General features: G+C 41.0%; 1 long non-coding RNA gene across 1 annotated transcript; it reads left to right on the top strand.

Annotated features, from left to right (window-relative positions):
- Nucleotides 1-11,475: 11,475 nt before the first annotated feature.
- On the top strand, nucleotides 11,476-21,563 carry LOC124383209. Its single transcript, XR_006925240.1, has 3 exons — nucleotides 11,476-11,890; nucleotides 15,902-15,955; nucleotides 21,297-21,563. It is a non-coding gene; the product is annotated as an uncharacterized LOC124383209 (long non-coding RNA).
- The last annotated feature ends 2,826 nt before the right edge of the window (nucleotides 21,564-24,389 follow it).

Genomic DNA, 24,389 nt, shown 5'->3' with positions numbered 1-24,389 from the left:
GACAGTGATGGTATTTGGACAGGACCAACATCTGGACAGTGATGGGATTGGAACAGGACCAACATCTGGACATTGACGAAATTGGGACAGGATCAAAATATAGACAGTAGTGGGATTGGGATGGGTCCAGCATCTGGACAGTGGTGGGATAGGGACAGCACAAATATATGGAGAGGGATGGGTTTGGGACAGGACCGATATCTGGGTAGTGATGGGATTGGGACAGGTCCAACATCTGGGTAGTGATGTGATTAGGAAAGGACTGACAGCTGGGCACTGATGGGATTGGGACATAATTAACATCTTGGCATTGATCGGATTGGAACAGAAACAACACTTGGCCAGTGATGGGATTGGAACAGTGCCAGTAATAAACAAATTGGAAAAAAATGCATGTATAAAAATGCATTATAACAGCAGGGAGAAACAGTTGAAGTGAAGATTAGAGCAGTGCAGCAGCATTAGCAGAGTTTTGAGTATAACAGGTGTTTGATTTGGTCTGAAGTGTTTGTCCATTTGAACAGTCGAATAACAGATTGGCTACAAAGTACAGTTCATCTGAGGTCAAATGCGAGAGAGAGAGAGAGAGAGAGAGTATGGGAAAGTACCCTTGGGTGTTAGTGTTAGTGTTTCATGTTTCATGGTTCATGTATAGTGTAGGCTGTCTGTATGCAGGAATGTCAACGAAGCCCAGAACGTACCCTGTGAACACTATATAGGTTTTAGTGTATATACCTGCTATACAGTGCCTATCACACGTTTGGAAACTTTAGTCTTTTATGGTTATTGAGAGACATGTGCATGTTCCTTCTATTCTATTCTTACTTCGTTCTTATTGAAAAATATTCCCTTAACATTAAGAACAGATTTACACACTTCGATCCTTCGTTTGCTCTCTCGTCGTGTTGTACAGTGAAGTCGGTTCCAATGAGCCGCAGTCCAGATGGAGTCGCATGGTGTGAGGTGAAGTATGGAATGGGATCCATGTTGGTTCAGGATCCTTTTCATGTGTGATTGTGGGGGTGAAGGAGTCTGATCACATCTTCTCTCCTGTTCTCCATTTTAGAGAAGTTCCACTCATTCACTGTCCGATTCTTGTAAATTTTTTTGTACATCAATTACTTCCTGTATAAACATATGTACCTCAGGAGCATGGCTTTAATATTAAAGATATACAGCACGGTAATGAACCTTCACCGTAATGGAGTCTTTAGTAGACCTTCTTGCTCAGGAGTTTTAACTCCTATAAATTCAGCAGTATTCCACAGCCTGGCTGATTATCAGAAACCTCTGTGTGGTCCTCTGGCTTCAAATCACTTGGCCTCATTACACACGCTAGCAGTGGGAAGCTAATCAGAGGCAGCTTCTCATAAACGCAGTCCTTCATCCATGACACGAACAATTTTACGTAAAACTCCGCACCGTTTTCGGGGAAGTGAAATTTCTCGGTGGAGGTTATTTACTGTATTTATAGCCGCACTTGTATTGCTGTTGACGGACCGTGTCAGCATGAGATCACTTGCACATCCTGATTGTGTGTGTTTACGAAGTAAACTTCAAATAGCGCCGAAATCTGGCAGACTCTTTTGTCGGGATTGTTAGTAAATGAAAGAAAGAGAATTAGCGCGAGAGCAAGCCAAATAAACGAGTGCACAGCTGCTGAGTGAACGCAGCATGCAGGCCTTGTAATGGAATGCTTAGTGCCTCCTGTACAATATTAACTGGGGCTCAATGTGCGTCATCAAGTAAACAGCTGACCCTGGGAGGGTTGGACATGAGACAAAGAGCATGTCTCTCTCTCTCTCTCTCTCTCTCTCTCACACTCTCACACACACTCCCTCCTGCCCTGCTAGACTTCCTGTCTCATGTTTACCTTTGCTCCTTGCTGTAATCCCAGAGTGTTTCAAATCCTTTCGAAATGTTGCGTTCATGAACGTTCGTTTTTGCACTGCCTTATTTAGGTGGCTTTCGAAAACAAAAACAAACAAATAAGCTGCAGGATAGTTCGAGGTCAGACCGAGGCACAGCAGGAAGTGCAGGATGGAAATACAGGAAGACGGTCCCGCTCTGGTTTTTTTTGGTTTGTATTGCGGTCGATCGGGTTTCCTGTCACGTTTCACAGCTGCTCGGAAGGCGTCACACACGTATGCCTGGCCTGCGTGACAGGCTGTGGAATGACTCGTGTCAAAGGCCAATGTTTTCCATCCGAGTCTTCAGCTCCTTTTTCCCATCACCCTTAATCCAGAGTTCTGTGACCGATTTTCGGTTTACCGTGTAGTGCGTGTTCAAGAACTTCACTTTGTTTCCCAAAAATAAAAATAATATAAAACCTGTTTACTCTGAACTCACTCAGAAATCTGCCTAGAATGATCTTGGTGTCCAAATATATATTGTAGCCAGTGGTGGACAGTAATGAAGTAAATGTAAGTTGTTACTGTACTTAAGTAGCTTTTTCCCGTATCTGTTTCCATTTCACTACATCAAATATTTTACTTTTTACTCAACTACATTTAGTGAAATCAGTCGTTTCTTTTTATTAACGAGGATAAAAACGTAACTGGTCAAACACACTTCACCAATCAGGGTACATTTGAAGGCAAATAATTTGTACTTTTACTCCGGTGAAAATTTAAGCCAATGGTGAGGTGAGAAGAGAAGTGAGTGGTGAATCATGAAGGGTGAAGGTAGGTCCAACTTTTTGAAAGGTCATAGTCTGAATATAAAACTTTAGAGAAATACTATTCGTTGTATTGTATTGTGCCAATATGGTAGCTACATAACCCTTGAAGAAAGGTGACCTTAGAGACCTAACCAGACCTCGCGCTGCACCACGCTGTCTGAGATCCTCCAGCACTCGACTGTTACCACCTTCAAGGCTCTTCTCTGTTCTGCCACCGAGGTGGTGGAATGAACTTCCCCTAGATGTCCGAACAGCAGAGTCCCTGACTATATTTAAGCGATGAGTAAAGACCTTCCTCTTCCTGGAACACTTAAACTAACACTTTTCAAGTTTGCTTTGTTAAAAATTATATAGACCCCCAGAGTCGTAGGCTGATTTATCTTAAGTGTGTAATCTAATGTACCAGTGTAGATTTATTCATTGATAGAGTCTCAAAGCACTCTTGTACGTTGCTCTGGACATGGAAGTCTGCTAAATGTCGCAAATGTAAACGTAAGGTATGATTCTAGGATTTGGGTAATACACCAACTCTAAACTATGAGTTGCAGCTTCCACCTAAAACACCTTCTGTATTAGGTCTTCATAAAAATTACATTTTCTCTTTCATTAAGAATCGATTCCTAGACAGCTATCGTAGTACTCAGCTGTTGGTTCATTCCATGAAGCCAAACACACAGTTACAGGTAGTCTCTCTGAGTGTATCAAGTCGCTCCATTCATTCATAGGATGGCATCTGGTTGAGAAGGAGTTCTTGCTAAGTTCAAATCAAATCAAATCAAATCAAATCAAATTTTATTTATCACATACACATACACACATTTCTCGCCCATCTTCTTAAGGAAAAAGTATCAAGTAGGTTTCTGAAGCATGCTGGTGGCAGCATCATAGTGTGGGATGCCCTTCATCAGCAAGATAGCGTCTGAAAATGAAACAAAGAAGTCTGGGGGAGACTTTTAGCAGCTTAGATCAGAACATGCTTCCAAAGCTACACTGAATTGATTTAAATTCAAGTCCCAGAATTTGTAGAGCAGCCAAGTTAAAGCCCAGCCCTACAGAATACCTGTGAACACTCCCGGTTTTTTTTCTGGTAGTCTTCTGTATTTCATGCCCATCTTCTACCTTTTATTTTGTTATTTTCCCCAGGAAACTCCCATAATTTATATGGCCTAAACCTTGTTATTTGAATAATCACATAAAATTTTGATTCCAAGGTTGTCCAGTTGCCAGATCTTGTATGAAACTCATTCACCTCACACAATTGACACAATTTACACATTTCAAGCCATTTGTGACCTCAACCTGTCAACCTACAAGCCAGTTGCGCTGTTGATATTTACGCAGGTAGTAGGCACAGGAAGATGAATCAAGCATCAGTCGTAGAAATGAAAGGAGAAATGTCACGTGGTGCTTCGGCAAAAAAAAAAAATATATATATATATATATATATATATATATATATATATATATATATATATATATATATATATATATAAATAAAATGTAAATTCAAAAACAGCTGGAAGCCATATAAACAATGGCCACACCTTTTGCAAAACCATGGCCTTGGAGCAAAAATTTCATCCTAGGGTTAAATTTCACCTTAGCCTCCATACTGTATTGTCTCATCTCCTGAATCATGGTTTTAACTTGAGACATCTCCATTGCCTAAAAAGGAATTCCGACTACTTTCTAAACTTCTTGTTTTGCTTATCAGTCATTGCCGGACGTGAGTGTTGGGTTGATTAGTGAGCTGTTTAGACTGAGTGTATGGGTGAGTTTCTCTGCCTAATTGCTGTTTAAATCTGCAGCCAAACATGCTGTGTCAGCGTCAGCGCTGGGGATTTCCAAGACAGATGCTGTGGCCTTAAGATAAGGTCAATTCCCAAGACAGCGAGCATGTAGTATTGGCTTCCAGAGGATTTGGCCAATGGTTTCATGTGCACTCTACGTAAAAGGACAAAGGGTCCAGCTAACAGCAGACACAACAATGACTGAAATCATGCTAGCAGTACCCAACTATAGGGCAGCTAGTTGGCACAATGGGTGATGTGCCAGGATGAGCTCCAATGAAAGATATAGGAGTGAGAGAGAGAGAGAGAGAGAGAGAGAGAGGAGGAGAAGGATATGGATTATTATGTGCCCTTGTTGTTGTAAAAAAGTTAAGGACAATCTGTAGTTGGGGACTCTGGCAAGACTCGCTCTGTCAGCATAGCTAAAAGGGAGAACCAGAAGGTAACACAGACATGAGGGATCTCTGGGATAAGAGACGACCCACCACACCACCGTCAACAAACCTGAGTGAACGTGTGAGAGTGAGGGAACAGCATACAAATATCCCAGTTCACCAAACACTCTATATCCATGATCCCTGCAGATCTGCACCTTTACCACAGAAAAAATCTACTCCTAAAAGACTTGACTAAATAAATATGTTTTCAACCTCGACTTGAACACTGATTGGAAGGTTGTTCCATAACTGTGGGGCTTTATAAGAAAAAGATCTGCCCCCTGCTGTAGTCTTCATTATTTGAGGTACCAACAAATAGTCTGCACCTTTTGATCTACAGTTGTGTTCAAAATTATTCAACCCCCACTGAAATTGATTGTTTTGGTCGGTTTGACATTGATTATGATCATTCAGTCATCCTGCTTACAATTAAATCAAAGAGGCACGTGTAGGTCAGACAAATATAACATAACATTTATAATGAAATAACCACAAATGTCTTTTCTGAGCTCACATCATTATCAGTTTTATTCAACCCCCAAGTGACATTCAATCTTAGTACTTAGTACAACATCCTTTTACAGTTATAACAGCTTTTAAACGTGAAGCATAGCTTGACACAAGTGTCTTGCAGCGATCTACGGGTATCTTCGCCCATTCATCATGGGCAAAAGCCTCCAGTTCAGTCACATTCTTAGGCTTGCGCACTGCAACTGCTAACCACCAGAGGTTCTTAATCGGATTTAAGTCTGTTGACTGCGATGGCCACTTCAAAATGTTCCAGCTTTTAATCTGCAACCATGCTCTAGTGGACTTGGAGGTATGCTTGGGATCATTGTCCTGTTGAAAGGTCCAACGTCTTCCAAGCCTCAGGTTTGTGACGGACTGCATCACATTGTCATCCAATATCTCCTGGTACTGAAGAGAATTCATGGTACCTTGCACACGCTGAAGCTTCCCAGTACCTGCAGAAGCAAAACAGCCCCAAAGCATGATTGACCCCCCGCCATGCTTCACAGTAGGCAAGGTGTTCTTTTCTTCATAGGCCTTGTTCTTCCTCCTCCAAACATAGCGTTGATCCATGGGCCCAAACAGTTCTAATTTTGTTTCATCAGTCCACAGAACACTATCCCAAAACTTCTGTGGTTTGTCCACATGACTTTTGGCATACTGCAGTCGACTCTTCTTATTCTTTGGGGACAGCAAGGGGGTGCGCCTGGGAGTTCTGGCATGGAGGCCTTCATTACGCAGGGTGCGCCGTATTGTCTGAGCAGAAACTTCAGTACCCACATCTGACAAATCTTTTCTCAGTTCCTCAGCAGTCACACGGGACTTTTCTCCACTCTACGCTTCAGGTAGCGCACAGCAGTCGAAGTCAGCATCTTCTTTCTGCCACGACCAGGTAGCGTTTCAACAGTGCCCTTTGCCTTGAATTTGCGAATGATGCTTCCTATGGTGTCTCTTGGTATGTTTAACATCTTTGCAATCTTCTTATAGCCATTGCCCTTCCTGTGAAGAGTAATCACCTGTTCTCTTGTCTTCCTGGACCATTCTCTTGACCTCACCATGTTTGTAACCACACCAGTAAATGTCTAGAAGGAGCTGAGTATCACAGTCATTTTAAAGCTGCCTAATTGGTGCTTATTAGGCTTTATTGCTGCTCCCTGATATCCACAGGTGTTTTCAATACCTGATTGAAAACACTTCATTGAACCTCTGTTCTTCAGAGTGGTAGTCTTTAAGGGGTTGAATAATTATGTCAATGAAGAATTCACAAAAGAAACATTTACTACTGTATTACAAAACTAATTGATGTCATTTTAGTTGCATATGGTTCTTTAAGAAGTCCTTGTAGGATTTCATTCTGAATACAATTACAAATGTACACTAAATTCCCTAAAACCATTTACAGCATTGGGGGTTGAATAATTTTGAACACAACTGTAAGTAGGCGTGAAGCATCATACTGGTACAGAAGTTCACTCAGATACTGCGGCGTGAGAGCGTTAGGTGCTTTATACGTCAGTAGTAGTATTTTATAATCAGTGTGAGATTTGATTGGGAGCAGTGTAGATGATTAAAACAGGGGTGATGTGGTCATATTTTCTAGATCTAGTGAGGACTCTTGCTGCTGCATTCTGAACTAACTGAAGCTTATTTCTGCACTTACTCACACACCCAGACAGTAAAGAGTTACAGTAGTCTGATCTAGATGTTACAAAAGCATGAACTAGTTTTTCTGCATCCTGTAACGACATCATATTTCTAAGGAAAGAAGGCGATCCTGCTCAAAAAATAAACAGTTTTTTAAAGATGTTTCAAATGTATTTAATACTAGGAAATCAAATGGCAAAAAATGTTTTCAATCCTGAGGGTTTTTTTTTTCAGAGCTCTGCTATTTTGCAGTTTAATGACAAGCACAAAGAAGAGCCAGAATAATTTTATGCATTTGGCAGATTGACATCCAACATCAGAGATTCCTAAGATAAGCACAAATCAACGTTGAAGAGTTCCATTAGCAAAATTTCACATAGTAACTTATTCCATACCTCAACATCAGGTATATCATATATTATTTTGTACTTTAAAGTATTATGATTTGTGTTAGACAATATATTAAAGGATATGTGTCCTACATATGTATTTAAACATTAGATAATAAGTTCCGAAAACATGTTTGTACATATTCTTCACATATATTAACTATCATTTTATATATATGTTCATATATAGCCATATATATATTAGAGTTCTGTATGGGACTGGTTAATCAGACTATAAAAGGTGAGTGTCAGTTACTGAATTACACCACAGAGCTAATTTGTAGAGATAAGCAAACAATCCTTTATCATAGCAAATGTAGATATGCAGATATCTCAGAGATGAACATGAGATCAGAAATGATGAGAAGAATAGGAAAGACCTCGTTGTTTATTGGAAATCCTGCATCATGCGTCAATTTGTGACTACGTTCCTGCGTGTTTCTGCATGAATGTGCACGTACAACAAGGTATGCAGGTGATAGTCACCACACCTGCTGGTTAGGAAGGGTAAAGGGTACATTTTTCTCCCCCCACAGTGTTGCAAATCGTGAACATGAGCATTATAATTACGTACAGCAAAACTAATTGCAGGGCGTTTGGGGGGGTTTGGGGTTGTGCTCTGTGCCTGCGGGTGAAAGGGAGAATCGAGTGCTTATGACGTCAACCTCTCTGGGGAGTCTGTCGGTTTTCCAAAAGCCGACGTCGATGTCTGATTTCACGAGAAAGCCCTACAGTTGTGTACATGTCAGGAGACTCTGCGTGTGGACCGAAAGCCGGCCCACGTGGTGTCAACCGAAATACGAAACGTTGACAACTGCATTGTGCGACGTACGAAATCAGGGCGGCTCCCGTGATTCCCTCTCTCTTTCTGTCTCTCTTCGCTCACCGTGATGTCGAGGCCGCACAGGAACATGTCATGACGCATGGCGCTCGCTTTTGTATCTATTGTGCGAACGCATAAAAGGCTCGAAGTACCTTTGTGTGTGGAACTGTGTGTAGTGAAAAACACTTTGGTGTAAGTGGTAACATGAATGGAGCTTGAGGCAAGCAGTGGTGCACAAAGTACACAAACCATGTAGCTGAGTTAAAGTAGCGATCCATTCAGTAAAATACGACTCCAGTAAAAGTCTGTCACTTGAGTAAAAGTACAAAAGTTTTTGCCTACAAATGTACTTAAGTATCCAAAGTAGTGATTTATTATAACTATAATGTTCCTATTATAATTTTTATTACAAGACTCTTCACTTAATCACCTCAGTTTCTGTGTAAAGACTCGAATGTGACTCTCAGCACACTGATCTATTAATAGAATGATATTAATGACTCAAACACTAATTGATTTCTATTACAATCATCATGAACACAAACCTTCTTTTCAAATACTTAAGGTAATGAGTAATGAGGTCACGTGTGTTGTGGTGAGTTCGAGTCTGGAGTTTCTTCATCATTTATTCCTCTCTAAATGTTCTGCTTGATGTTAAACTGATGCTGAACTGTATGTTGGTGATCAGTAGATGCACAAAGCGCCGATCAGAACACGTGTAAAACAGAGCGTGCGCTCGATCCTGATTGGTGACTCGCTGTGTGTTTCACCAGTTACGTTTTTTATCCTCGTAAATAAAAAGCAACGACTGATTTCACAAAATGTTGAGTAAAAAGTAAAATATTTGAAGTAGTGAAATTAAAGTAAAGTATTAGGACACTTGACTTTCCCAACCATATGAAGTTCTTCCTTAAAACTTGACCACCAATTGTATAGGATGTCTTTGGATAAAGTAGCATGAACTTTTCCCAAAACAGAAGGTGCACAAAGCCAGCTCTATGAAAATCTGCTTTTCATGGGTTGAATATGGTGTAAGATCTCCTGCTATAGAGCTCAAACCCTATTGAAGACCTTTGGGACTAGTGTGAACGTTGACTGCACCACAGGCCTCCTCACCTCACCTCCATCAGTACCTGAATTTACTAACACACAGACTTGTGACTTGAATCTCAAACAAATCTCCACAAAATCCAGTGGAACATCTTCCCAGAAGAGTGGAGGTTATTATAACAGCATATGAGGACTTAATGTGGAATGGGATGTTCAAAAAGAAGCACATATCAACTTTAAGGTCAGGTGCCTACAAACGTTGGTCCAGCGTATAAAGCCGATCTACAGGGTATCCTATACTATAATTGGTGCCAGATCATGACCTGCTCCAGTACATCTTAGCGTTTACTGGTACCCATAACTATTAACATGAATAACCATTGCTCACATTTAAAAATACGCTTGACTCATTTCTTCGATGACCAGTCGTCACGTTATCGTGAGTATATCTTAAAGGAAGGAACTGCATGTGATAACAAGATGCTAAAAAAACCCCCAAGGGTGGTGCCGTTGCTTCTTCTGAAAATAGTTTGAGCAATTCGTGACGTCAGGAGGAAAATGAGGGTCACGTGACTGCATCATTTCATGGTAGTTTCGTGTTGTGTTGTTTAAAGGCCATAATGCACTTTATTTTGTGCAGTACATCATTTTTAGCCGAAGCGTCGCTATGAACCTCATAAAATGCATTTTTGTGCATTTCTGGGGATTTGAAATGAAGGTGTTTTTTGTGCAGATTCTACAGGAAGGAAGACGCGAACGTTTTGAAATGGCGACATGTTCCGACACCTGTTTTAGAGTGACCAAGTCCGATTGGTTGAAGCTACAGCTCCAGTCAACATGGAATTTATTGGCACACAAAAGAAAAACACCATCAAATAAAGAGAATAGACTATTGGGAATAATTTAATACATTTATATATATATATATATATATATATATATATATATATATATATATATATATATAAAAATATATACGCGTAATTTCCGGACTATGAAACGCACCCAAATATAAGCCGCACCCACTGAATTTGACAAAGATGTTTATTTTGAACATAAATAAGCCGCATCTGTCTATAAACCTGTCTACACTGAAACTAATGAACTTTACACAGGCTTTAATGAAAGACAGTGTCTGTTACACGGCTTGTATCTAAACAGTAGCCTACCAAGAAAGTCATTGTTCACTGTCTTCCTCCTTCCTTTCACAACTATTTCTCTCGGGAGTTTTTCTTTTGGCATCATCGTGCGTTTAAAAATCACCATCGGTGAAGCTTTTCTCCCGATGCCGTGCAGCTCAGAACACAGGTGAAGTGTGTTTTCATGCCCGGTTGTTTTCAGCGTGACGAATGATTCGCATTTTCTGTAGACAGTCCGAGTGAGCGGCAGGTCAAACGTCAGAGGAACCTCATCCATATTTATGATGTGGTGCGGCCCGATTCAGTGGGAGCGCATCTGATTTAATATAAAGAGTTTCATTGGTTCACTTTAACCCGTTCAGCAATTTCATTAGTCTAATGTTATGGGACTCAGTTTATTGACTTGAAGTTTGTGAAACCGGGAAAATCCATAAATTAGCCGCTTCATTGTTTAAGCCGCGGGGTTCAAAGCATAGGAAAAAAATTGCGGCTTATAGTCCGGAAAATACGGTAAATAGAAATAAAATAAATATTAAATCATATGTCAGTAATACTGAGTTTAGGCCAGCAGTGAAGGCCTTGCTGGTCCTTACAGCCCCCACTGCCCATACTCCTATATATATAACACATACAGTGATTAAAAACGTCATGAACTGAAATCCTGACGATTTCTCCAACTCTTTTCATCTAACCACAATACATAATAAAGGAAAATCTCTCGGGATCTAAACTAGAAGAAATGCTGAGGACAAGATTGGTGATGAGGAGAGAAAAATAAAAATGCATGACCAGTGCACAAAGAGACTGATTGTCCCAGGTGCAAAATAATCCGTGGGAATGAAAGACAAACCAGAGAGAAAAACGCTGGAAAGGCAGCGAACAACTCGAGTCTATTTCCCGCTGAACAATAGCAGCCTAACCCAATTAGCCCGGCCCGCTCCGAGGGCAAACCGCCTGATAATCCTTTTACGTCAGCTGCTTTTGAGAACTGCTTTTGCCCTGAATCTCAGACATTAGGTAATGCAGCACAACGCTGGCTCTCGCTGAATAGAAAGCGCTTTATTATTGTTATGATTGTTGCACTGCTGTCATCGGCCTGGCTGAGGGGAAAAAAAAGCCTTGCAGAAACAGGATCAGCTCCTTTATGCTCCACATGTAAACGCTGCTCTTCGAAGGGCATTCTGTTTAGTGTAGAGTCTGTGTTCACGTTCTAAAATTATACACGCTTTTACGAGGAGTTTGGAAGCAGAGCGCCTTGAATGAATTAGTGAATGTTTGCCCTGGATTCTTCTGATTAATACAGCTAAGGGTTAAATGTCTATCACGAGGGTGCCGTGTACAGCACCATGGCAGTGCTGGGACTTGAACTCACAACCTTCTTCTTACAGGTCCTTGTATCCACGGAGCTTCCACTTCGTATTAAGGATGGTAAGATTCAATGATTCGCATTGGTGCACAAAGCATCGTTATTTTTCCTTTACATATTTGCGTCAGTAAACAGCGATTTATTTCCATACAATCAGTAGTAGATACGCATTTTCTCAGCACCGCTGCTGCTATGTGAATATGACGTATCGCAACACTACGGAGGCCGAGGCGTGTCCTGAGAGTCACATAGAATACAGATTAACATGGCAGAGGTAGAGCTGTAACTTCCTGCAGACACAACACGAAAAGAACGTCCGGTTTTATTTTTTTTTTCTCTTTACTTATTTTTTCCATTAGTCTAACGCAAAGTCAGAGGTCCCTGGTGGTCTAGTGGTTAGGATGCAGCGCTCTCTCCGCTGCAGCCCGGGTTCGATTCCCGGTCAGGGAACCAACCCCAGCCACTCTCAGTGCCGGTTCCAAGCTCGGATAAATGAGGAGGGTTGCGTTAGGAAGGGCATCCAGCGTAAAAACGTGCCAAATCAAACATGTGGATGATACGCTGTGGCGCCCCCTAATGGGAGAAGCCGAAAGAAAGTTTTAGTCCAATGCAAAGTCCATGCGTTTGAAGTCAAAAGGCACTTTGCTGTCTCTGTCTAAACCAAAGAAGGAACTGTCTGTACCATATTGAATTGCAGAGCATTGTATTATGTTGAATCAAAATCTTATTTAAGCCTCTTCTGCATTGAGAAACAGCTCTGAGACTCTTCCTGTGTTAATAAGTTTAATAGTTGTATAATAATACAATAATTGTATTGTTGTATCTGTGTCGATTTGACATATATATATATATATATATATATATATATATATATATATATATATATATATATATATGTATATGTGTGTGTGTGTGTGTGTGTGTGTGTGTGTGTGTGTGTGTGTGTGTGTGATCCAGCATTCCAGCTTTGGGTTCTTGAGATGCTCAAATAAGCAGATGCTCATATAAAACATGGGCATTCGTGGATTTCCTGGAAATAATAATTTTAGGGGTGCCAATATAACTGGTATTTCTTTAATGTAGAGGTGCAAAAACTCTGCCACTGCCATTCTGAACTGAACTTTCTCTCTCTCTCTCTCTCTCTCTCTTTTTTTTTCTTTCTTTCTTACCCCCCCTACCTATTTCTCTCCAGCTGTATCTTTCTGACTCCATTCTTCCATCCTCTATTCCACTTGTTCATAACCTCACCTTTTCTTTTTTCGTTCTCTCTGCATGAATGCCTCTCATTCTCTTTCAATCCCTCTCTCTCCCTCTCCCTTTTTTTTCTCACTCCCTCTCTCATCCTCTTTCTCTTTCTCTTTCTCTGTGGTGACTCCAATTTCAAAATGAAGCTACGGACTCAGGGAAGGAAGAGTTGAGGAGAGAAAGAGAAAAGGGGATTAGGAGAAAAAAGAGGAGGAAATAAAGAGAGGAGATGAGCACAAAGACAGCAGAGGAGGACACAAAGAATGGAGGAAGAGGAGAGAAAGAGAAAAAAAAAGAGAGAGGAGAGGAGGTGTGAGATAAAAAGAGGAGGGTGAGAGTGAAGAAGGATGGGAAGAGAAAGGGAGAGAGATTGATGGAGGTAGAAAGAGTGTAATAGAGGGAGAGAGTGACAGACAGAGTGAAAGTGAGTGATAGAGGAAGAGAGAGAAGTGCTGAATTAGAGTAATAGTAGTAAAGTCTGGTAGTGATGTAGGTGAAGTGAGGAGGTCTGGGGTGCAGTCAGTGTGCAATAGGGTTGAAGCTCTATAGCAGGAGATCCTCCACACAGGGACAGGCATTAACCTGCCTCTTTCTTTCCTAGGTACACTTTCCCTTACTTCATCTAACTCACTCCAGAATTTTTCTTTCTCCTCCATCTCACAGCCAACTTGTGTAGCATAGGCACTGATGACATTTATCATCACCCCTTCAACTTACAACTGAGCGATCATCACCCTATCAGAAACTCTCTTCACCTCCACTACACTCTTACTGTACTCTTCCTTCAGAATCACCCCTACACCATTTCTCTTTTCATCCACACCATGATAGAACAGTTTAAACACCTCCAATGTTCCTGGTCTTACTCCCTTTCCACACACAACATATCTACCTTTCTCCTCTCCATCATATCAGCTCCCTCTCTCCCTTTACCAGTCATAGTACCAACATTTAAAGTACCAACCTAAACCTCCACTTCTCCTTTCCCTGCCACATCTTCCTCCTCTCCTTTCCTCCTTCGGCCAACAGTAGCCCAATTTTCACCTGTACCCTGTTGGCTAACGATACCTGTGGCGGTCATTGGTAACCCGGGCCTCGACTGATCCGGTATGAAATTCAGGTTTGTGATGCACATATTTGATTTGGCACATGTTTTGCACTGGATGCCCTTCCTAACACAACCCTCTACATTTATCCAGGCTTGGGACCAGCACTAAGAGTGCACTGGCTTGAGCAACTCTAATGGCTGGGTTTTTGGAATAAGACTGTAACATAACAAAATGTGGAAAAGCGATGCACTGTGAATACTTTCCCGGTGCACTGTAGCTAAAAACTAGCCGCTAGCTTAGCCTGCTCTAACTGTTTAGCACTTTATCTACATGTAAAAACGAAAACATGAACAAGCAGTGTTGAATATAAACTCCTTGTTGACTAGTGTTGGAGCAACGAGACTACACTACCCATTATCCCTTGCATGTCACATTACTTTGTCAATGATAAGTTATTTCCTTTCAGCTTTGATTAGCACACATATTTTGATCAGCAAACCTCACAGATTGTCGCTCATGTCTGTTGTTCTCATTGTACATGCTTGTGAATACCATGTGTGTGTGTGTGTGTGTGTGTTCGAAATAGAGACAGAAATCTAGTCATTTACTCATTATTTCTCTCTCTATAAACTCTGTACACAGCTTGGTTTTGGCGTTTGACGTTAGTAACATAGTGCAGTGTTGGTGATGGTGTGTGAGGACTGTGAAATAATGATGTAATTAATTAATTTCTGGCAACATGGTCAGAATGAATGACGCACTACGTGACACGCGAGAATGTACGCGAGAAAGGCTGGACTTTTGCCAACCCTGAACGTGTGTGTGTGTGTGTGTGTGTGTGTGTGTGTGTGTGTGTGTAGCAGCATGAGTCTGGAAGGAAAAGTGATGACCGTGGCGACTGTGAAAGAGTCAGCGTTAAATCGAGGCTCAGCTCCCTCTGTGCGTCTCCTTATCAGCGTTTCAGCTCTGTCAGGATGCTAGCTGCGCAGCACAGCACTAGCCTGGCTAATGATTTAACGCAATGCTGTAAGGTGCTACACTGACTAATGAAGGTCTGTGGCACACCACCATGATGGGAAACGTCTGAAGGGCCTGCGCTGAGTCAAAAACCCAGTAATATAATTTGGTATCACCATCAATTTCTAGAATTGTATTCCACCTGACTTTGACTGACGTTCATTTATTCAGAGTTCAGATATTTTTAGCTGGGTTTTATGTGAATTTTCTTCAGTACATTTGGGTGAATGGTTTTAGCATTGTTTTTGGGACTGTCCTTCCTGCTACTGTCCTCCCAGTTACCATCCATTTTGTTACTGTACTCTCTGTTACTGTCCAACCTGTTACTGCCCTCCATGATTTTGTCCTCCTAGTTACTGTCCATCCTGTTACAGTCTTTTTTGTTACTATTTTCCCAGTTACTGTCCAATCTGTTACTATCCTCCCTGTTATCTTCCATCCTGTTACTGTCCTCTCTGTTACTGTTACTGTCCTCCCAGTTACCATCCATCCTGTTACCGTCCAATCTGTTAGATGTGACGACGGGCCTCCACCTCAGGTACCAAAAGAGGCAAGCGCTCCAAATCCAACCATCAGCAGGGTGCGGAAGCCAACGAGGAGGCGTGACGTCCTTACAAGACATGGTTTGAGCTCAATTGGAGTGGTGGCTTCTCACTATCTTCAAGCCCGGCAAGGCTTATAAAAGGCAGCTGAAAGGACAGTGAGTTGGAGTTGGGCTCCCGACTAACCACGGCTCTCTCTACACGCTTTCTTTCACTACAGGATAAAGATGGCAGATGCGGAAGAGGAATTCCCGGCAGAACCGCGCAACGCCTTGTAAGTGAGTAATGACTCATCGACCATGCTCATGATCATCCAAACTCATTTGGGATGAAAGTATAAATTCTGTAATTAATTCATCAGATAAAAGTAAATTGAAATTGAACTTTTTTCAGAGTAGATCTGCATAGTGTATGGGTTCCACAAAGCCTTCGGGAAAATGTAAATGAACAGGAACTACTTCTGCTGCGTTGAACAGCTTCACTCGTCTGTGACTTTTCACAACACCTTTCATATTTCTCAGCTGCCCTTAGGCTTTCACTGTAAGCAGGAGCAGCAGATACCTGAGTCATTGTACTTTAGAAAAGTTCTTCTTTATTGCAGTAATAATGAAAATCGACACTTAAATAATTTCCCAAAGCAAACCAACCTTTCTGCATTTTCAATTCACCCTTCAGAGTTTTCTTTCTTTCCTTTCCTCTTTGCTTACCTCAGCAAAATCTCCTGCATGTACAACATGGACAAAAGATTGCTTTGAATATCGTAGTCCACATTCATCTCTATTTGTTGTTATAATGAATTACACTCTTCTGGAAAGATGTTCCACTAGATATTGTGAAGATTCTTTCAGCCACAAAGGTGTTAGTAAAGTCAGTTATGGAAGTAAGTGGGAGTGGTAGCTCAGTGGTCAAGTTCCACATTGCCACATCACCAAGATACCACTCTTGGGCCCTTGAGCAAGGCCCTAAACCCTCTGTGCTCCAGAGGGCCCTGTATCATGCCTGGCCCTAAGTCTATTCTATTCTATAAGTGAGGTGAGGACGCCTGGGGTGCAGTCAGCGTTCACATTTATCCCAAATGTGTTCAAAAGGGTTTAGAGCTCTATAGCAGAAGATATGTCAGGTGTCCTAATACTTTTTCTAATATTGTGAAACATTTGCTGGTAAATCTAAAGACACATTTTTAAGTTACATTTTTGCTAAGCTTGGTAGATTAGTACTAGTAACTAGTTTACAGTATTTGGTAGCTGCATTTAGCCAGAGAAACTATAACCTCATTTTATACAATGGAGCAGTTCACAGTTAAGGGCCTTGCATAGTCAATTTGGTGGTGCCATGATCTGAACTTATGACCATCTGAACCAAAGAACAATACCTTAACCACATTACTTTCATTTAGCTCATTAGATGTACCGATGTATCGAATTTCCAAAATGCAAATTTGTCAAAACTCAGCTATCTAACTCTATATCCTAGCAGATAGCATGGCCTTCAAACATGCCCCCCAACCACACACACACACACACACACACACACACACACACACACACACACTCTCTTTTAGACTATGTTTCTTTAATTTCATCTTGAAGCATATATACTCAGCACTATTTTTTGCCTCTGCTATTACCAAGCTTTTTTTTTTTTTACTTTTTTTGGTGGCCTTTGATGATTTGATTTGTGTTTCTTTATCTTTGCCTGCTCGATTTTATCCTCTGAATTTGGCCTGGTTTTTTGACCTTGTCTGACGTTGCTTCGTGTTTGGGATTCGAGCCAGATCTTGCTTCAAAATCCTGCATCGGCATCTGTCGCCCCGTGCATATTAATGGATTCTTGTTGATCTTGATACCCAGTTGTACATCTGCGGCAGCTAAAAAAGTCTAAGAGGCATTAGAATATTACAAATATGTAAAAAACTAAAAACTTAAAAACACAAATATGACAGAAGAATTTCCCTCAGATGCTAGTTCTTGTGGTCAATTCTCCTGGCGGATGATAAATGCGGGATTTCTCAAAAAAACACTGAGACAGGAAGCTGGAAAGAGGAAGAACAGATGACGGTGGTGAGGGGGACACATACCGCCCATTATGAAACGTTTCCTAAACACACACACACACACACACACACACACACATACACACTGCACCGTGTCCCCAGTGTGTTCAGGCTTTTTTTCTTCTGCAGCACAGTTACATCACTTCATTCCTTTCTCCTGACCTGCTAACCGTAAGTGCAGCTGTGTGTGTGTGTGTGTGTGTGTGTGTGTGTGTGTGTGTGTTTGTGGGTGTGTTTGTGTGGGTGTCTGTGTTCAGGCCAGTAAGAAATCAGGCCAGCCAGAAGACAAATCAATAACAATTAAAGCTCCAACAACACACTCAACCGCTGGTTTAGTCAAATCCCAAAGGAAACAGCGATGCAGGTAGTGATGTTGCTGCAGATCATCTGTAGAGAATCACTTAATGGTACCACGTAAAAAAAAATAACGAGGGTTTTTATGAGGCGTGGAATGTCTGGATTTGGATATTAGATAAATCTCCATCTTTTGCAAATTAAAACATGTTCCATGATGAACAGTGATTCCCTGAAGATAAGGAGAACGCACCTTTTGATAGATTCTTTAAATATTCAAAAGAACGCAGAGAAAAACAAAGCAGTGGTGACGAGGAGTCTGGAAATATTCAGAGAAGGAACTGTTACATGACTAACTGACTTTTATTCAAGCAGATGTTGTAAAGGAGAGAATTTAAAACAAATGTGATCAGTGATTACTGAATAGGATAAGTGGTGATTAGAGATTGGAAACAGTAGTGATCAGTAAATTGTGCATGGGAACAGTGGTGTTTAGTAATTGGGAACAGTGGCAATTAGTAATTGGGAACAGTGGTGTTTAGTAATTGGGAACAGTGGCGATTAGTGATTGGGAACAGTGGTGTTTAGTAATTGGGAACAGTGGCGATTAGTGATTGGGAACAGTGGTGTTTAGTGATTGGGAACAGTGGTGTTTAGTGATTGGGAACAGTGGTGTTTAGTAATTGGGAACAGTGGTGTTTAGTGATTGGGAACAGTGGTGTTTAGTAATTGGGAACAGTGGTGTTTAGTAATTGGGAACAGTGGTGATTAGTGATTGGGAACAGTGGTGTTTAGTGATTGGGAACAGTGTGGTTTAGTGATTGGGAACAGTGGTGTTTAGTGATGGAATGGCCATACATATTTATTGGTTATTGAGTACAGTAGTGATTAGTGACTGGTGCTGGGAACACTGGGACAGTAGTGCTTAGTGTTTGGTTTTGGGGAACAGCAATGGAAAGTGATTGGTGGTTGAGAACATCAGTGTTCAGTAATTGTAATTTTGTATTTTTTTAGTAGTGATCAGTAATTGGTTTTGGAGAACAGGAAAGATTAGTGATTGGGGAGAGTAATAATTAGTAATTGTTTTTTGTGAACAGTAGTGATCAGTGAAGGCTAAAGATTCATGAAGCCGCTGAGCCCCAAGAACTTTGGATTGTTTCAGACTGTAATTAATATCAACACTTTACTACAATGGCTCAGGACCTCTGGTTGCATGAATAGTTCAACAATGGGACTGCAATGAATAGCAATTCAATGCCACCCAGATCAGGATATGTTCCCTTTTGAGTCTGGTTCCACTGCAGGTTTTTTCCTCATACCATCTCAGGGAGTTTTTCTTTACCACAGTCTCCACTGGCTCACTCATTATGAATAAACAATTATAAGGAATAACCTTGTATGCAGGTAGAAGAAAGGTACACATTATTTTATATAACCGTATTACTGCTTTATCTGTGTAAAGCTGCTATGAGACAATGTCCATTGTAAAAAGCGTTATAGAAATAAATTTTTTTTAAATTATATTGATTGGGAACAGTAGTGAGTAAATGGTTTTAGGAAACACTGGGGGGCCAGAAATGATTAAGGATTGGTTGTTGAAAACAGTAGTGATCAGTAGTGCTTGGGAACAGTAGTGGTCAGTGCTTGGGAACAGTAGTGATCAGTGCTTGGGAAAAGTAGTGATTGGTTGTTGGGAATAGTAGTGATCAGTGATTGGGAACAGTGATTGGTTGTTGGGAATAGTAGTGATCAGTGATTGGGAACAGTGATTGGTTGTTGGGAATAGTAGTGATCAGTGCTTGGGAACAGTAGTGATTGGTTGTTGGGAATACTAGTGATCAGTGATTGGAACAGTAGTGATTGGTTGTTGGGAATAATAGTGATCAGTGATTCGGATCAGTGATTGGTCGTTGGGAATAGTAGTGATCAGTGCTTGGGAACTGTAGTGATTGGTTGTTGGGAATAGTAGTGATCAGTGATTGAATAGTGATCAGTGATTGATGTTTGACCTTGCACACTGAAGGTGACTTTTATACACAGCAGCTGTAATGTGGGCTGGGGCGCTGGACCTCACCATTGCTACTCTGTTGTATAAAGAAACCTTCTGAACCATTTTTGCTTTGTGGCAAGGTGCATTATCCTGCTGAACAATGCCACAGCTATCATGGAATACCGTATCCATGAAAGGGTGTACATGGTCTAAAGCGTCAGAGCTTGCCTTTTCCCATAGTGCATCCTGGTGCCATAACCCTGTCGCTGATTCACCACTGTTCCTTCCTTGGACCTTGGATTACTGAATCTTGCCATCACAATTTGTCAAATGTACTCAAATAATGTTGTTTTGCCATTTTTCCTGCTTCTATCAACATTGAGTAAAAATGTTCACTTGCTGCCTAATAAATAAATCCACCTACTAACAGGTGCCATGATGAAGAGATCATCAGTGTTCTTCACTTCACCATTCAGTGGTCATAACGTTATAAACGATCGATGTATTTATTCTATACTTCACACCATTAAAACTGTTTTGAAGAGACACACACACACACACACACACACACACACACACACACACAAAAACATGACCACATTAACCTGATTAACATTAAGCTCAATTCCAAATCCCTTGACACAGGGTCAAAGCTCTGATGTGTGTAATGCAGCAGGGGATAAACTGTATTAACTCTGTAAAATACCAGGCCACATACTGTAATACATTCATATACTGTACATACACTTATATGTTTCAAAAATCAGACTCACCTCTATACTTCTGCTTTTTGCCTGAATGGAGCGTTAAGGTACGTTAATGCTGGGTCTCTCTGCTGGTTGCACTGGGAACTACGTGTTTTTGTTTTTAGCTGTAGATGTTTTGAATGGATTTCCCTCATGTGTTAATCAGAACATTTCCAGTATTTCTGCTCAGAAAAAAAGCACTCAAAAGTTTTTTCTGGCTCTAAATGTAATAAATAAGCAGATCTATACGGACATCCACCGTGCATGTTCTCAATGTGGGAATTTGGCATTGAATAAGCATTCTGTTGCTCATTTCCCTGTTTATTCCAGCTTACGAGCACATTAAAGCATTAAGCCTGCTTTATATTTACACGTGACTCTGTGTGTGTGTGTGTGTGTGTGTGTGTGTGTGTGTGTGTGCTGTTGATTATAAAATTCTCAGCTGATGTTGTTGTGATTGTTGTGATCCGAGTCTCAAAAAAAGAATATCTAATAATCCATGTCCTGTCTTTCTCTTACTCTCTATATCAAGCTACACATGATTCTAAAGGAGTTACCAGTGATCATGTCCCCGTCTGCTCTCTGGACCTTCCTGATCCTTCCTGATGCTTTACCTGTGGATGGAGTACTCTTCAGATAGAGACAACTCTGTACTCTCGCTGAGGAAGTTGTCCACACGAACGGTCTAAAGATTCTTCTTCTTTTTCTGGTGCTCCCATTAGGGGTCTCCACAGCGGATCCAGATCCGTCTCCATACCCCCCTGTCTTCTACATCTGCCTCTTTCAAACCAACTACCTGCATGTCTTCCTTTACCACATCCATAAACCTCCTCCTTGGTCTTCCTCTTTTCCTCCTTCCTGGCCACTCCATCCTCAGCATTCTCCTACTGATATACCCCATGTCCAAACCATCTCAATCTCTCCTCCCCCACTTTGTCTACAAAACGTCCTACATGCGCTGTCCCTCTAATAAACTAATTTCTAATCCTGTCCATAGTCATCACTCCAAACAAACATCTTAACATCTTCAGCTCTGCTACCTCCAGCTCCACCTCCTGTGTTTTATTCAATGCCACTGTCTCTAAACCATACAACATTTCAGGTCTCACCACAGTCCTATAAACTTTCCTTTCATTCTCACAGATACTCTTCTATCACAAATCACTCCTGCTATCACTCTTCTCCACTCACTCCACCCTGCCTGTACTCTTTTCTTCACTTCTCTAACACTCTACATTACACTGTTGACCCTGAACTCCTCCACCTTCTCCACCTCTCCATCTCCCCTCCACTGCCCTCCCTCTTATTTACACACATGTACTCTGTCTTGCTCCTACTGACTTTCATTCCCCTTCTCTCCAGCGCATACCTTCACCTCTCCAGGCTCTTCTCCACCTGCTCCCTACTCTCACCACAAATCACAATATCATCTGCAAACATCATAGTGCATGGAGACTCCTGTCTGACTTCGTCCATCAACCTGTCCATCACCACTGTAAATGGGAAAGGTCTCAGAGTCGATCCTTGATGAAGTTCCTTCTCCACCTTGAACCAGTCTATCGTTCCTACTGCACACTTCACTGCTGTCACACTGTCCTCATACATGTCCTGCACCATCCTCACATACTTTTCTGCCACACCGACTTCCTCATACAATAGCACAACTCCTCTCTCCTCCCTGTCATACGCTTTCTCTAAATCTAAGGCTGCAATTGCCATGAACACAATTTCAATTTAAGCATCCATTAGTGAACAGTTGATAACCGTAACAATGATGGAAGTATAATAAATAGACATTCAATGATGAGGATGAGATTCCTTTTTGAGTCTGGTTAATCTCAAGGTTTCTTCCTCATACCATCTCAGGAGCTTTTCCTTGCCACTGTCAGCACTGTCCTGCATATATGTAATTTATTTATTGCTGTAAAACTGCTTTGGGAAAATGTCCACTATTAAAAGTGCAAGACAAATTCAGTTGAACTGAATTGAAAAATGATCTATGACCTAACATTTAACTAATCTACAGGCTCTAGAGGATTAGTATTGAAATAAAATGTTCTGCTTATTGATTAAGTTGATATTAAACCACAAGGTTCCTGATCAAGTCAAGTCAAGTTTATTTCTATAGAGTTTTTTCACAACAGACATTGCCTCAAAGCAGCTTTACAGAATTTAATAGTGAAGGTGAATGATGTGTGTTTATCCCTGATGAGCAGCCGTGGTGACTGTGGCAAGGAAAAACTCCCTTAGATGTTATGAGGAAGAAACCTTGAGAGGAAACAGACTCAAAAGAGGAACCCATCCTCATTTGGGTGACATCAAGAGTTTGATCCAGTACAGAACACTGGAGAGTGAGAACTAACATGAGCACTGGAATGTAAGATTATTAGTAATTTTCTTTCTACAGTCGTATACAGTCAGTTGTGGTTATAAAACTAGGAGCTACTGAGCAACTCATAAAATAGCTCAACATTTGTGATCATCACAGATCCAGCACCAGCTTCTCCATTTCAGAGCCTTTAAACACTCCAGGAGGTCCAAAGTCAAAACTCCACACATGTAGTGGGATCCAATTGGCACTGGTACGTCTCTAGATGGTTCGGGATGTTTGCGAGTTTGGCATCTACTTCTTTAAAGGTCCACAATCTTCATGAGGTGGGACGTGACTGGAGCTGGAGCAACCTCAGGAAGCCTCAGGATGGGGAGAGAAAGAGAAGCAGTGGAGAGGAATTTGCGTAGCTGCTGTTCATGATATTAACAGCACAAGTTGATTTCGCTGTCTTATGTCATGGCCATGTTTTATAGCCTCAACACTGAATAAAAAAAATCTCTTTACTGAGATTAAATGAGCACCTCATTCCCTCTTACTCCCTGAGTATTTCATGCAGTTAAATAAACATTTGGATTCAGTTTATAAAGTAAGTACATCAACTCATGGTCAGTAATGTTGGTAATTTCATGCTATGCTTTGTACTTTAAATGAAAAATACACAGATCAGACTTCCGAGTTAAGTGGAAGGAATTGTTTATGGAAATGTCTGGGGGTGAAGCTAAATTCAGGGTGAGAACAAAAAGCCTGAAATAAAGAGGGAGCAGTGATGGAAACTTTCCAGTGTTTTTAGTTAACGTGCAAAATACCGGCCTCTAGTGGCGAAAAGATATACATACTGCAGATACATAAGTGGGCTTTTGCTCATCAGTCAATTACTGATCATCATCTAATCACTACACTACTCTCAACAACCAATCACTGATATTTACTCTGCTCAAAAATCAATGAATGATCACTTATATTGCAAAAAATTTATCTCTGATCACTACTGTTCCCAAAGAAACATCACTGATCACTAACATTTTCAATACAATCAAATGGAACATATTGGGAGCAAAAAGAAATAAAAAGAAATAGAAAGATGTGTGTGTTTGTCGACCGTGAATGAATAAAGAATGTAGCCGGGGTTTATGAGTCGATTATGTACACAGTGTGTTGAGTTGATTTAATAATGCATTGCTGTAATTCAATTAAATTTAATATTATTTGTAACAATGGAGATTGTGTGTGTGTGTGTGTGTGTGTGTGTGTGTGTGTGTGTGTGTGTGTGTGTGTGTGTGTGTGTGGCAGCTT

Source organism: Silurus meridionalis, chromosome 3 (assembly GCF_014805685.1).
Source record: "Silurus meridionalis isolate SWU-2019-XX chromosome 3, ASM1480568v1, whole genome shotgun sequence".
NCBI classification, from domain to species: domain Eukaryota; kingdom Metazoa; phylum Chordata; class Actinopteri; order Siluriformes; family Siluridae; genus Silurus; species Silurus meridionalis.
Note: the sequence above shows the minus strand (reverse complement) of the source record. Positions and strands in the feature narration are given on the sequence as shown.